The following is a 15,923-nucleotide window of genomic DNA, read 5'->3' as shown; positions in this document are numbered from 1 at the left end:
TCTTTATTCCACCCTTCTTAGTTTTGCCTTTTCTTTTTTTCCTCTTTGCTTGATCCACTTTTTCATTCTTAGTTATTAATTTTACTTACTGTTGTTTACCTGCTTTCTCTAGTTTTTTCCCTTTATCATTTGCTGTTTTTTTTTTTTTTTCTCTCTCTCTATATGCTTCTTCTTTATGAGAGACGACTATGATGTCTTTATTCCACAGCCACTGCAAGTGCAAATATCTATTTCTGTACCATCTGATCATTAATAAACAGCCAAAACCCACCCTCAACAGTGCTACATGAATAGTGAATATAGAACTGCTCACACACTAACATTCCCTATCACACCTACCAGGAGACAGGTGGTGAGTGCCTAAGAACACACCAACATACAATCATCAATTAAATACAAAAACAGAAAAATTACAATATCTCAGAGAAAACAGACAATTTTGGTTCACATGAAGAAACAAGGCAAAGTAGTTTGCATAAGTGGCCAAAACACAGAGTCAGAATACCTTTCAGAAGAAATGGCATTGAAATTCCCTGATAAGGAGTTTGAGAGAATGATCAAAAGAGCTGCAGATGTGATCAAGGAAAACACAGAAAAAATACATAAGACTTCAGGAAAGCATTACAAGGAACTGATAAAAATAAATGAAAAATTAGAAACTATGCAGAACAAATCCCCCCAAAAAATCCAGAAGATTAACACTAAGATGTTAGAAACATATAATACACTCAAAAGGCAAAGGAGTAGAATTGATTCATAGGAAGGCTGAATTTGTAAGCTTGAAGAAAAATCTCTTGATACTAATCTGTTGGTGTTGAGGATAAATATTGAACTGTTAATACGCCAGTCACTGCTTGGAAATTCTATATAGGGTTGCTATGAGTTGGAACTGATTTAATGACACTTAACAACAAAGAAATAAGAAAAAAAGAAGAAAATAATCCTAAAAATTATGTGGAGTATTATGAAGAGGAATAACTTACATGTGGTCAGAATTCTAGAATAGAAAGGAAGAGAAAAATAAAAGCATAGAGAAAATTGTCAAAGAGTGTTGGGAGAAAAGTTCCTTAACATCATGAAAGATGAGAAGATACGTAATCAAAAGCTAAATGAACCCCAAACAGGTAATCACCAAGAGATATCATAAATAAAATTTCCAAAACCAAAGACAAGGAAAGAATCCTAAAACTAGCTAAGCAAAGCCAAATTTATCTACAAAGGAGAACCAGTAAGACTAAGCTGTCATTTCTTGACAGCAATCACGCACACAAGAAGGCAATGAAATGACATATATGAAATTCCGAAAAAAAACAAACCAAAAAAAAAAACCCAACCAAGAATCATGAACCTAGAAAAATTTTATTTCAAATACAAACAGTGAAATGAGGGCATTTCCAGATAAACAGAAATTATAAAAATATGTAAATATTTAGGGAAATTTTATAAGAAATACTAAACATAGTTCTTTGGACAGAGAACCAACAATAGACAACAATCTATTCTGTCTTGAACTCTACTTGACCTCCTCTTCCTTTGGAAGTTCTACAACTACAATTTTCCCTTGTTTTACTTTGTAATTCTCTTAGAATAAATTCATATATCTGTTTTCCTATTTTCAGTCTTGTAGTTGTTTTACTTTGGATACTTCTGTACCCGGGTTGGGTTCTGAGTGGTGTTGTCATACATGTTAATCTCAGGTCTCCCCTGATTTATTGAGAGAAAACTTGAAATTGCTCTTATCTGTAACAAAGTTTAGCAAATTGTCTCTGTTGCAGTAATATCTCTGGTACTTAGAAAATCACACTTTTTTCAATCCAGATGATGTATACAAAATTGTGTTAGGTCTTCAGATGGTGCATGTATATTTCTTATGCTGTATCAATTTTTAAATTTATATTTTAAAGATCAACTTACTGTGGTTACAATTAATGTATGTTTAAATATCTACATAAATATAAATTTACACACAAATAAATATAGGCAAACAGAAAAAAAAAACAAATCTGTCTTTGATAGCTTTTTCTTTGACAACTTTTATTCATGACATGCAAAAGGAAACTTTTTAAGTCTCATTAACAACGTGCAATATGCAGATGATACAACCTTGCTTGCTGAAAGTGAAGAGGACTTAAAACATTTACTGATGAAGATCAAAGACCACAGCCTTCAGTATGGATTACATCTTAATGTCAAGAAAATAAAAATCCTCACCACTGAACCAATAAACAACATTCTTATCAATGGATCAACTATCAACACTCATGAAACCAGCAGGCAAGAAATCAAACGACGTATTGCATTAGGCAAATCTGCTGTACAAGACCTTTTTAAAGATGTCAGCTTGAAGACTAAGGTGCACCTGACCATGGTATTTTCAATAATCTCATATGCATGCAAAAGCTGGACAGTGAATAAGAAAGACCATAGAAGAATTGATGCTTTTGAGTTATGGTGTTGGAGGAGAATATTGAAAGTGCATGGGCTTCCAAAAGAACCAATAGATCCGTTTTGGAAGAAGTGCAGCCAGAATGCTCCTTGAAGGCCAAGATGGCCAAACTTCATCTCTCATCCTTTGGACATATTGTCAGGAGGAACCAGTCACTGGAGAAGGATATCATGTTTGGTAAGGTGGAGGGTCAGGGAAAAAGAGGAACACCCCCAGTGAGATAGATTGGCCAAGTGGCAACATCGATGGACTCAAGTGTGACAACAGTAGTGAGGTTGGCCCAGGATCCGGCAGTGTTTCGTTCTGCTGTGCATAAGGTCGCTATGGGTCGGTACCGATTCGATGGTACCTAACAACAACAATTAAGCACTTGACTTGTGAACCACAAGGCCGGTGATTCAAGATGATCAGCTGCTCTGTGAGAGAAAGATGAGGCTTTCTGCTACTGCAAAGATCTATAGCTATGGAAACCCTACATAGGGGCAATGTGAGTCAGAACCCACTGGATGGTACTAAATTAAAAGAATGACAGATTATGTATTCCTGAGCAGTGAGAATATACAATATATACAGTATGTACAATGTATACTGTTTTGTCTGGTGTGACACTGTAGGATAAACACTGGACCTTGAACCATACGGTCTGCTGTTCAAAACCACCAAGTGCTCCTCAGAAACCTTATAAGTAGGAATAGAAACAATGGCACTTAACAATAACATACCGTTTTGCAGATACATTACTATTTTAAAATGCATATATATGTAGAATAATATAGTAAGGGTATAGATGAGGGGGTTTGATGGAGGGAGCATAGGTTTGAACAATGTGGTATGTGTAGATTGTGGTGACTGAACTGTAAGAAACATGAGTGTGATCACAAGTGAGATTACAAAGTAAACTAAAACAAGGTGATGAGTGAAATGTCTTGATTGTCTTTCAGGTGAATTTGGACCATATCCAACACAATGAGAAGTCAAAGATTTGCAAAAGACAAATATAAGAGCAGGAGTAGATACTGTGAACAGATTTTGAGTTCAATTTTTAATATTTTAAATTGAGAAACATTTATTATCCTATTCATTACGCAAGACTTTAGATATTCGTCCCATGCTTGCTTGTGAAATTTTGTTGCTCTAGGAGAATGGGCAAAGCCCTTAAGGACATAGGAAAGGAAAGGCAGAGAAGAATTTATATATGATTTCCATCAGTATCTGATATTCTAGCCTTTGAAATCGTATCCTGTTGCTATGATTTAGCCTGAATTTCCTTAAGCCTTCTTTCAACAAATAATCACTTATTTACTGTGTGAGCCAGATTTTATGTTTGAGGCTCTGCATTTAAAGGGGAATAAGACCTAGTCTTGATTTAAAGTAAGCTTTACATGAATACACCTGGGTATAATACAAATACAAAATAAAAACTTAGAGAGGAAGAAAAAAATAAAAACTTATGGAAGAAATCACAAAAACTAAAATCTACTAGAATCAAGTATTGTTTTAATACCTAAAAAATAAAAGAGAACATCCAAATATTCTAAGCTACCATAATTGTAAGTGCAACAGAAAATATAAACAAAGTACTGTCTTGGGGCTGGAAACTATAACACCAATATTTGAAATGCTATCAGGGTCACCCATGGTGGACCGGCTTCAGTGGAACTTTTAGACTAAGACAGAATAGAAAGAACTGGTCATTTACTAACAGAAAATTAGTCAATGAAAACTCTATAAATCACAACAGAACATTATTCAGCTACCAACGATCATGAAGACGGGGGTAGGACTGCCAGAGAGGCGTTATTTCCCTCAAAGACAGTTTTCTTATATAAAACTTTTACATTATCTTCACCAACTCCAGCATCTATCTGGTTATATTAAGAGCTCCAATCAGGACTTTGTAAGATATAAGAGAAAGTGATTTACATACATGAACAAAATAGGATTTTTCCAATAAAAATCTCTATAATTTTGCCAACTCCTTCAAAGTTCACCATATAGGCGGTACCTGGGCCTTGTACTGTTCTAGCTCCATGCCCTGGTTACCAGTGTTCATCCTTCCAGAATGAAATAGTCACTCTTTTTCATCTCCTTGATAAGTTCTTTCACCTCTTAGTAATGAAAACAATTTTCCTTATTCAATAATAATAACAATTATTGATAATAAGTATAATAAGGGAGTCCTGATGAGGCACTGTGGGTTAGTGTGCCATACTGCAAAGCCATTTGAACTTCAAGGTTGACAGTCCAAGCTCTCCAGCTGCTCCTCGGAAACCCTACACAGGTTTGTTATGGGTCGGATCTGACTCTATGACACTTAACAGCAACAAAAACTAAGCATAGTAAGAGAAATTAAAACAAATCAGAAATAAACGCAAAGTATTCAGTGCAAGTAGTTTATATATGAGTCTGTTAATTCTGTATTAGTTCTTTCCACTCCGTTCCATGAGGTCAGTATTTCTCTTTTCCAGAATACAAAACTGGGGTTTAGAAAGATCAAATAATTTGCCACCATAACATAACTACAAAATTAGCGGAGCTGGGATTTGTCCTGAAACATGCAAAAAGGAAAAACTGGAGTTTATCTCTATCTCAAATTGCTATATTCTTCCTAATATCTTGCAGCTGGAATATTCTTTCTCTTCTCTGTTTCTCAACTGTACTTTTTTTAAAACTTGAACATAGCACTGCATTTACAGACTTTTTGCAATATGATGTTGTGCACCTGTCTTCCTCATGCTCTAACTCTCTCTCTCCTACACACACAATCATACTCAAAGGTGAACTCTTGCTCAATAATTATGTGCTGAATTGATGTAAACAGACTTCTAGTGTGACCTATCATGAGAATCTCTATTAACATTTATTCATTTATTTTTAATTTTTTATTGAGAACTGAATGAAGATTTACAGACAAGATCATCTGTTTTACATTCAACAAATCATACGCCTTGTTTCACCCCAATGATTGCAATCCCCTCCATGCAACATTTGTCCAGCTTCCTCCCTATGGTTACCTATGTACAAATACCCTATTTCAAACTCATATATTTGTGGGATATACAAAAATTTATATATATCTCACTCTTCCTCCCATACCCATTCAGTCTGTGTCTCTGTCCATGTATGTACACACAAATCATGGTTGTTTCAAGGTTGTATATATCACTAGTTCTGTCTCCTTTAGCCCTTGAATATCTCCTTGTGTGTTCACCTACCTTCATTCTTCTGACAACACCCTCTTATTGCATATTGCCCTTCCCCTTTTTGTATATTGCCTTCCCCATAACATGTATCTACATTCTAGCCAGTCAATTCCTCTCCCTTCCTTCCTATCCCTGGTAACCACCAAAGAAGGTTTTTAATATGAAAATATTTTCTTGAGTTTTTACAATAGTGGTTTCATACAATATTTATCCTTTTGTGATTGATTTACTTCACTCAGAATAATGTCCTCCATGTTCATCCATGTTATGAGGTGATTTTTAGATTTATTATTCTTTAATGCTGCATCACAGTACATTGTGTATATGTACCAAAGTTTGTTTATCCACTCTTTCATTGATGGGCATTTAGGCTGTCTCCATCATTCTGTATTGTGACTAGTGCCACAATGAACATCAGTGTTTACCTATCTACTCATATCCTGGCTCTTCTATTCCAAGTAAAGGGATTGCTGGGTTATATGTTACTTTTAGTGCAACTTTCTGAGGAAGTGCCACATTGTTTTCCATAACAGGTGAGCCAGCAATGTAGGAGGGTCCCCATCTCGCCACACCCTAGCTAGCATTTGTTGTTTTCTGTTTTTTGAACTTTGTTGTTAATGCTGGTATGAGGTAACATCTCATTGTTGTTTTGATTTACATCTCTTGAATGGCTAATGGGAGGAACTTTGGTAGTGTAGTGGCTATGAGTTGGGCTGTTAAGCTCAAGGTCTGCAGTTCAAAACTACCAGCCATTCCATGGGAGAAAGATGAGGCTTTCTGCTCCTGTAAAGATTTACAGCCTGGGAAACCCTGTACAGGGTCGTTATGAGTCACAGTCGACTTCATGGCACACCACTACCACCAATGGCTAATGGGGAGTCCTGGTGTGGCACTGTGGGTTAATGAGCTAGACTAGAAAGCCATTTGAACTGCAAGGTTAGGAGTTCAAGCTCACCAGCTGCTCTTCGGAAATGCTATATGGGTCGGAAATGATTGCCGGCACTTCATAACAACAACAATGGCTGATGGGGGACTCTTGGTGTGGCTCTTTCGGCTAACGCGCTGGATCACAAATTTGGTTTGAACAGCAAGTTTGGTGGTTCAAGCTCACCAGCTGCTCCTCAGAAACCCTTTACAGGATTGCTATGAGCCAGAACTGATATGACATCACGGCACTTAACTTAATGGCTAATGGGAGTACTGGTGTGGCGCTGCAGGATAATGCACTGGACTGCAAGGTTAGTTTGAACTGAAAGGTTGGTGGTTCAAACTCACCAACCACTCCTTGGCAACACTACACAGGCTTGCTGTAAGTCAGAATTGTCTCAATGGCACTTAACAACAATGGCTAATGATCATGAACATTTCTTCGTGTTTGTTGGTTACCTGAATGTCTTCTTTGGTGAATTGTCTGTTCATGTCTGTGTCCGTTTTTAAATCAAGTTGTCTTTTTCTTAAAAAGATGCTGTATTTTTCTATACATTTTAGAGATTAATCCCTTGTCTGTTGTTGCAAAAAAAAAAAAAAAAAATCCCAGTCTGATGGCTACCTTTTTACTCTTTTGTACAAACCTGTCAATACACATAAGTGTCTAATTTTTAGGGAGTCCCAGCCATCTGTTTTGTCTTATGCTGCTTGTGTGTTTGTAGTAATTTTTGATAGTGTATTTATGCCATGTATTAGAGCTCTGCTTGTCAGGAATAAGTCACATTTGATTCCAAGCGCCAAGGATGGTGCTATAGCTCCCCACAAACTTTCATGTAACTTAGCCTTGAGAGCAGAAGCTTCCTGGTAGGGCATATGGATGGGGGCAAGTCACAACTCTGCTCAACAACATACAAGAAGGAAAAAAAAAAATCTCCCTTTCTGCCCACCAATAAGCAGTATGCCTTTACACCACTTATTGCCCTCTTGCCGTCAAAGCCACCTGTGAAAGTTCAAGATGACCACAGGGTGGCTGGCATGACCACCTGCACAAATTGTCAGTTTCTTTTCTGTGTTGTTGTTGTTGTTGTTGTTGTTTACTTTCCCATGTGTCTGTTCAGCTGCTTCTCTAAGTGAGGGCTAGTCCAGAGCTGGCCAGTACAGACTCTTCAGATTTGGAGTAGGGCCCACCTGAACAGGATTTATGCAAACAGCTTCCACACCTTTACTGTGCTCTCCTCTGTGCAGCTCCCACTGCACGGAGCAAGGCGCTTCCCTGGGGGTGTACACAGGTGGGGCTGCCCTCAACTCTGGTCATCAAGGGAGTGTGGGAAACAAGAAGAAAATTGCACCTTTGTCTCTGTGAGCCACAGCATATATTCTGGCAATGCCAATAATATTTTTTGTCTCAGAAGTTGCTCACAAAAGCTTACAGTGGCTGTGCCTGTCTGGCTGCTGGCTTTAACCACCAATCTCACCTTATTTCTCTGTGTCTGCTCAGCTCTCTCTCCTAGTAAGCATCAATTCCATTTTTCTATCCCTTCATCTGAAGCTCAGATTTCCAGGATTGTTATCTGCATTGGTTTCATTTGGTTATCTGTATCTTTGTTTTAAGGAGCTCTGGTAGTGTAGTGGTTATGAATTGGGCTGTGAACCGCAAGGTCAGCAGTTAGAAACTACCAGCTGTTCCGCAGGAGAAAGATGAGGCTTTCTGCTCCCGCAAAGATTTATAACCTCAGAAACCCTGTATAGGGTCACTATGAGTCAGAATTGACTCCACGGCACATAACAACAACAACAATCTTTGTTTTAGAAAGCCCATTTACCTATTTTACCATCTTGCCTTCTCCTCTATTAACATATCTTATTCCGGTGTTAAAGATAGTGCAGACATGAATTCCCTGGAATATACCATCGAAGACCAACCACACTAATGCAGGGTTGTAAAAAATGTAGAGCAGTCAACATGGAAAACAGTTTAATACTTTTAAAGGACAAGAGTATAAATTCTAGGTGGTGTGACATTTTACTATTGTAGTTATTGGCATTGTAGAATAAAGTTTAAAATGGACTTTTTTCAAGTCAAATATCTTTATAGAAATGGAGCTATAACCATAGAGTGTGGCACGTTTTCAGCATCTAATGACTCATGAATGCTTGCCAAAACATGCAGAGTTTGAAAGAAAGGGTTCACCTCTTTCTTGATTTACTGCAGAGTGAATCATAGACAAGTTAGTGTTGTATTTGGCCAAGGAATTGAGAATAAGATATACCAATGAGGAAAGGAAAAATATCTAATGGTTTGCCACCATTCACGGGAATACTTGATCATTATCATATGAGGATGTGGAATGTTCTCAAACAATTATGAAAATATTTACTCCAGGAATATTTCCATTAAATCATTTACAGATATGGAGAGAATTGTAACAGTAAATTAATGAAAGATAGGCAAGCATAAGTGAGCATTGTATAAAGAATAAATAATGAACATTGAGTTAGCCACACAGCCAACATGTCTCTTCAAATGGTTAAATATTTATTGTTGGGGTGGGTGATGCTGAATTCAATGGTGAAAGGAATATTTTCTTGACTTCTTTCTAAAGACAATACTGTAATTCAAAATAAGCCAATAGCATTTTCAAATATATATTTGAGTAAATGCATATAAAAGGAGCCATAGATACATGTCTCCTCTATTTCAGAAAAAAAAATAAAATTTAAAATCATGAAGTATAGATTAGATTTGAATGAAAATTCTTATGATGGCAGAAGATATGTTAATTTATCTTATACTTTTACCTATTTTATATGGAACATATAAAAAATTTTAAATTATTTTAGCATATACTTTGTATATGGACTCCTGGTGTGCTGACAATATAGGGTCAGCCCTGGACTGTAAACCACGAGGTAAGCAGTTCAAATCTACCAACTCCTTCTTGGAAACCCTATATAGCGTCAGTATGAGTTGAAACAAGCTTTACGGCACTTAACAACAACTAAATCTGCTTTTCCCCCTTTTTATGATTTGCCTTAACATTATTACAATAACTGAGTGACCCATTGCCTTTGAAATGATTCCATCCCATAGCAATATTTTAAGGCAGAGTAGAGCTACCATAGGGTTTCTAAGCCAGTACATTTTTATGAGAACAGACTACCACATATTTCTTCCATGTAGCATAGATGAGTTCAACTCACTGACCATCCTGTTCTCAGCCAAGCACTTAACCACCACAGCTCCTTAATCACTCAATAAATTTGAACAATTCTATTTCCCAATTATTTCCATTTTTAATGATTTTCTATTTTCATTATCAATCATTCATTTCAAGATTTGTTGTCAGGTGCCATCGAGTCGAAACCGACTCATAGCGACTCCATGCACAGCAGAACGAAACAATGTTCGATCCTGGGCCAACCTCACCACCGCTGCCACCCCCGAGTCCATCAATGATGCCACCTGGCCGATCCATCTCGTTGGAGGTCTTCCTCTTTTTCTCTGACCCTCCACCTTACCCAGCATGACATCCTTCTCCAACGATTGTTTCCTCCGGACTACATGTCCAAAGTAGGAGAGACGAAGCTCAGCCATCCTGGCCTCCAAGGAGCACTCTGGCTGCACTTCTTCCAAAACAGATCTATTGGTTCTTTTGGCAGTCCATGGCACCCTCAGTATTCTCCTCCAACACCACAACTCAAAGGCATCAATTCTTCTACGATCCTCTTTATTCACTGTCCAGCTTTCGCATCCATATGAAGCTATTGAAAACACAATGGCCTGGGTCAGGCGCACCCTAGTCCTCAAGCTGACATCTCTGCCCTTCAATACTTTAAAAAGTTCCTGTGCAGCAGATTTGCCCAGTGCAATACGTCGTCTGATCTCTTGACTGCTACTTCCGCGAGTGTTGATAGTTGATCCAAGAAGAACGAAGTCCTTGACAACTTCAATCCTTTCTCCATTGATAAGAATGTTGTTTATTGGTCCAGTGGTGAGGATTTTTGTTTTCTTGACATTGAGATGCAATCCATATCGAAGGCTGTGCTCTTTAATCTTCATAAGTAAATATTTCAAGTCCTCTTCACTTTCAGCGATCAAGGTTGTATCATCTGCATATCGCAGGTTGTTAATGAGTCTTCCTCCAATCATTTCAAGATATAGCCTCTTAATTGGTATTGTTGTTGTGGTTAAGTGCCGTCCAGTTGATTCCAACCCATAGTGACCTTGTGTAGGGTTTCTGATGAGCAGTTGTTGAGCTTGAACCACCAACTTTGCAGTTCAAATGGCTTTGAAGTCTGGCGCATTAACCCACAGCGTCACACCAGGACTCCCTTAATTGGTATTTGTTGTTGTTGTTAAATCTTGTCGAGTCGGATCCGACCCATAGCGACCCTATGCAGGGTTTCTGAGGAATGACTTGTGAGCTTGAACTGCCGACCTTGCAGTTCAAATGGCTTTGCAGTCTAGTGCATTAACCCACAGCACCACACCAGAACTCCCTTAATTGGTATACCTACTTCCAATTTAATAGAACAAGCTAAATCATCTTATTCTTCTGTTTGAAACAATTCTTGCTTTGGTTGAGATACAAGTGTTTTATAGTACAAGACATCTACTACCATTTCTTTTTTGTCTTCCTCTCTAGTTTATCATTCTTTGCCTCACTTGCACTGAGCTATTTTCTTTTTTCCCTAAATCACTGGTATTTCACATCTTTCATCTGCTTCTGTCATTGTCTCCTGCTCCTCCCTTCTTTGCAATTTCTACTTATCTTTCTAGCCTCAGGTCAACTGTTACCTGCCTTCTCTTGTAGTTGATATCCGACCACTCTCTTATTATCGCCACAAGCTCTTAACTAAACCTAAAATTCTAAGGTGGTCTTCTAGTTCTGTTATTTTCCCTGAGTCAGATAATCTCACTGATTCTCAGTTATCACATCTATATAATATGATAGAATATAATAGGATTGGAGATTATATGATACTATACAATATAATATCTAATACAACAGCCATTGTTTTATGGAAGTACATTGCCTGGAATATATTAGTTTCTTGCCTATGTTCCTTGTTCCTATGGCTATGGTAATAATGATAAGTGTGTATGAACTAATTTCTTCTTGGTATCTTCTTGGCAACTTTTCATTATTGATTTATTGTAGTCTCGAGGCTAAGGGATTTTTAAGGGGAGAAACAGTACTACTCGACTCTGTTTCTCATCACTTGAACTAGGTAGGCTGTCAGAGCAACAATTGTGAGGATGGCACAGGACCGAGGAGTGTTTCCTTTTGTTGTGCATAGAGTCACTATGAGTCAGAATTGACTTGACACCACCTAACAACAACAACAAAAGTGAATGGTGGCTGTGTGCCATGGAGTCAGTTCCGACTCATGGTGACCCTGTACAGGGTTTCCAAGGCTGTAAATCTTTACAGGAGCAGAACATCTCATCTTTTTCCCACAGAATAGCTGGTAGTTTTGAACTGTTGACCTTGCGGTGCGCAGCCCGATTAGTAACCACTACACTACCAGAGCTTCCTATAGATTTTAAAAACTTACAGCCTTTAAAAATCTGCACTTACTCATTCTCACTTTATCATACTATGGTGGCTTGTATGTTTCTGTGATGCCAGAAGTTATAACAACAATATTTCAAATTTGTCATCCATGGTGGACAGAATTCAGAGGAACTACCAGACTAAGGTAGCGTAGGAAAAATAAACAGTGTTTCATTTCTGAGGGATTAGCTACTGAAAATCCTATGAATAGTAACAGAACTTCATTTTATTATAGTACGGAAGATGGCCCCTTAGGTAGCAGGCACTCAAAATACAATTCTGAGGATGGTACCTTGCTATTTTAATGCACATAGGTTGGCTTTGAGTCAAAACTGACTTTTCAGCACTTAACAGCATTTGTGGTGCTTGAGTTGGAATTGGCTCAATGCCACCCAACAACAACAACAACAATTAGATACTCAAGAGTTTTATAGATTAAACATATATATTGAGCATATCCTTTCCCACTTAAATACTAGATACAACCTTGTAAAGAAGTTACCATATAAATAAATGTAAAGAAGAAAGGAACATAAGGAAAAAAAAAAATGGTGGGTATCATAAAAGAAATAATGAAAAAGGCCTAACAATGCAAAGAGAAAATAAACACTTCTTACACCAGATAGGAAGACTGGGAAAAAAGGTGTTCTGTTAGGTACTATTGAATTGGTTCTGACTCACAGCGACCCTATGCACAACAGGATGAAACACTGCCTGTTTCAGCGTCATTCTCACAATTGTTATTATGCTTGAACCCATTGCTGTTGCCACTATGCCAATCCATCTTCTTGGGGCTCTTCATCATTTTTGCTGAGCCTCCACTTTAAGAATCATGATTTCCTTCCACAGGTAAGAAAAGTTGAGTTGACAGCAAAAGAAAAGGACATAATAAATCAGTAATTTGTAACACTTGATTTGAGATAGGAAAACTGGGTGAAATTTGAACACTAAAAAATCTAAAAGTAAAGTTAGAGAATTCAGATACAGGAAACAAAACTAAAATATCAGTGAAGGAAATGCAGAACCTGTTAAGTAGTTAGCAAACATGTCTACTAGACTAGAATTCACAGCAGCAGATGATTAATATATTTCAATTGAAAATACAGTGTAAATTGACAGGCACATATTGTAAGACTTGGACATGTTCAAAGTCAAACTGTATTTTTCTCAAGCATAGCAGCTACGCAGCAATAGTAACTGAAGTCAATGTTACTGAAGTCAATGGATAAGTCATTTTTCATAAGCTCATTTTTCAGTAGTTAGTTAAGGTGCCCAAAACTCAAAACACTTTAAGAAAATAGTTTATTATAGATGTCCTAAAATCGTCAAAGAGTGAAGGCACAGAAGTAAGCTAAAACAAAGCAAAGCAAATCTTTTTTTTTTTTTTTTTTCCCTTGCTGAGACAGTAACAGAGCATTACCATGTCTGATGAATGGAAGAAACTATTTTTTTACCACCAGCTAGCCTGAGAAACAGTAAAGCTCCTGGAGGAAATTAGCAAATCTTAAAGGTGTGGATGACATTCTGTACTATTGCTTGTCCAAAAAAAATGACACAAATTATGGTATTCAACTCTAAAGCCAAAGAGCAGCAGACACTTATGGCAAAATATACATTTTTCCAGGGACTCACTTCCAAACAGTCCAGCATTTTGGCGTAAGATTTCTATATATCACAAGTTTCAAGAAAGAATAAGTTGAATATCAACTTCTCTCACTCTCTCTTTCTCTCACACACATACTCACATACGCACAGAGGAATTTTCCACAGAACATATGAAAATAATTTATGTTCTAAATGATTAATTGTATATTTAAGAAGTTCTCCACACTCCATATTTACAGTGAAACCTATGAGAGCCAGAACTAGATTGGGAATGACTTATTTTTCTGGGTCTCACAAGTGCTTTTGCCTTTGACAAGGTATATTCTTACCACCTTTCTATCACTCTCTATTAGTGAAAACATTTGTGTCTTCTTTCTGTGACAGGTGTCCACCTTATACAGGTTCTGATTTTTTTGTAGTTTTTGTTGTATATTGTTTCAGGATTTGTGTGTATGTGGGAGTTAAATATTGGTAATTGTAAGTGTCATTGATAGCAAGCTAAATGTAAATGTTGATGTATCCATAAAATATCCAAATACTGATTTTTTTTTTTTTGACATAAGAGCATGCCAAAGAAAATTGCTCAATACTACACAAAACACAATCTAAGAAGAACAAATAAGATGGCGGATTGGGTGGAAGTGCAGTGATGAGGTTGTCAGCAACAAGACAAAACAGGATAAAACAGATTGTCTTAAATGGGGGGAAGAATTAATGGAATATAAGATAACCACAACAGTGGGGTTGAGGTGGGGTGTTTAGTTCGGGTGTTGGGAAGGGCAATCCAAGAAGGGGGAGGTGGTGGAAGAACAAGATAGATAGGGGAACACAGAGACAGGTTTACATGGTCTAAGTGGGACAGAGGTAAATAGTGATGCATGCTCAACCTTGGAACAACAGGGCTCTGTGATACAGGGATCTAGGCATAGTTTGAAGAGGAGAAATAATACTAAAATGCTTGACTGTCTTATGAATATTTGACTGTCTTATGAAGTTTCCCTTGCCTACTATTGTAAAATAGACACTTGAGGGAGTAGAAAGGAATGTTGGGAAACATGATTACAGAAAATTTGTAAGCCTGTCTTCAGCCTATAACTGATTGAAATAGCTAAAAGGGGGTCTAGAGCTTGCTCAGTGAAATAGGGCTGTTGCAAATCCTTTGCAGAGTGTAGGACCTTAATTGGAATCCTGAGTCCCATCCAGAACCTTAAGAGGTGGGACATTCCCATTAGCAAGGACAAGTAGACCAGCCTGGAACAGCTAGGGCAACAGAAGATACATCTTCAAAGAAAGATCATTAGGGAAAAAAACCCAAATAAAAATGTCAGCATGACTGGCTACCACAAGAATAAGCAAGCTGTTTGCCAGGAAGCCATCAAGCCAAGCAATCAAGTTACTTCAGGACAAATTCCCCTCTAAGACTGAAACAGAAGGGAACAGATGAACAGGCATGCAAGGTTGCTAGTGACCACATTGGTCTACTGATGTGTGGAAGAGGGGGAAAGGCAGCAATGAAGAAATGGGCTGAGTTCAACTACAATCCATTGACTCCCTTTGACCTGGAGATGAGAGAGAGAAGAGGAAGGGCTGGTTGGTTCATAGTGTGGTGAGACCTGGGGACACTTGAGCCCATGGACAAGGACATAGCCACAGAGGGCTAGAGTTAAGAGTAAGCATCCCATCCAGCTGATATGAAGTGAGGGGAGATGCACAAGAACACCCAAACTTGCAGATAGTACTCGATGGCTTGATAATCAGAACTTGACTAGATGAAGATTACAAAATATATATATACATATTATTTTTTTAAATAAAGGAAACAAAGGCAAGTTGCTACAATTTGATGAACCTGACCTATACTCATGGAGGTAGTAACTCTAAATACCAACAGAGAGGGAAAGAATCTTCATATCAAGATTCAATGCTATCCCCTCTGTACACAGGGTAGATAGGGGGACAGGCAACTTAGTCATTAGCTACTTAAAATGAAGGGGTGATAAACTCACAAAGTGACTGGCTTACAAGCTTTCAAGAGGGAGTTTAGTTTAAGAGTATGGGGGTGAAGAAAGAGTCTCCACTGAATAGTTTTCATCTTGTCTAGATGGGTCTGGTGAAAAGAGATGGGGATATAATTTGTATGATTCAATAGTGAATAATTGTTATCATGACTAATTGCGACTATCA

At 37.7% G+C, this 15,923-nt stretch overlaps 1 pseudogene; it reads left to right on the top strand.

Annotated features, from left to right (window-relative positions):
- Positions 1-1,075: 1,075 nt before the first annotated feature.
- The window catches only part of LOC102815240, a 62,299-nt pseudogene continuing 47,451 nt past the window's right edge, over positions 1,076-15,923 (top strand).

The sequence above is a fragment of the Chrysochloris asiatica genome, unplaced genomic scaffold (genome assembly GCF_000296735.1).
Source record: "Chrysochloris asiatica unplaced genomic scaffold, ChrAsi1.0 scaffold00006, whole genome shotgun sequence".
In the NCBI taxonomy this organism is placed as follows: domain Eukaryota; kingdom Metazoa; phylum Chordata; class Mammalia; order Afrosoricida; family Chrysochloridae; genus Chrysochloris; species Chrysochloris asiatica.
Note: the sequence above shows the minus strand (reverse complement) of the source record. Positions and strands in the feature narration are given on the sequence as shown.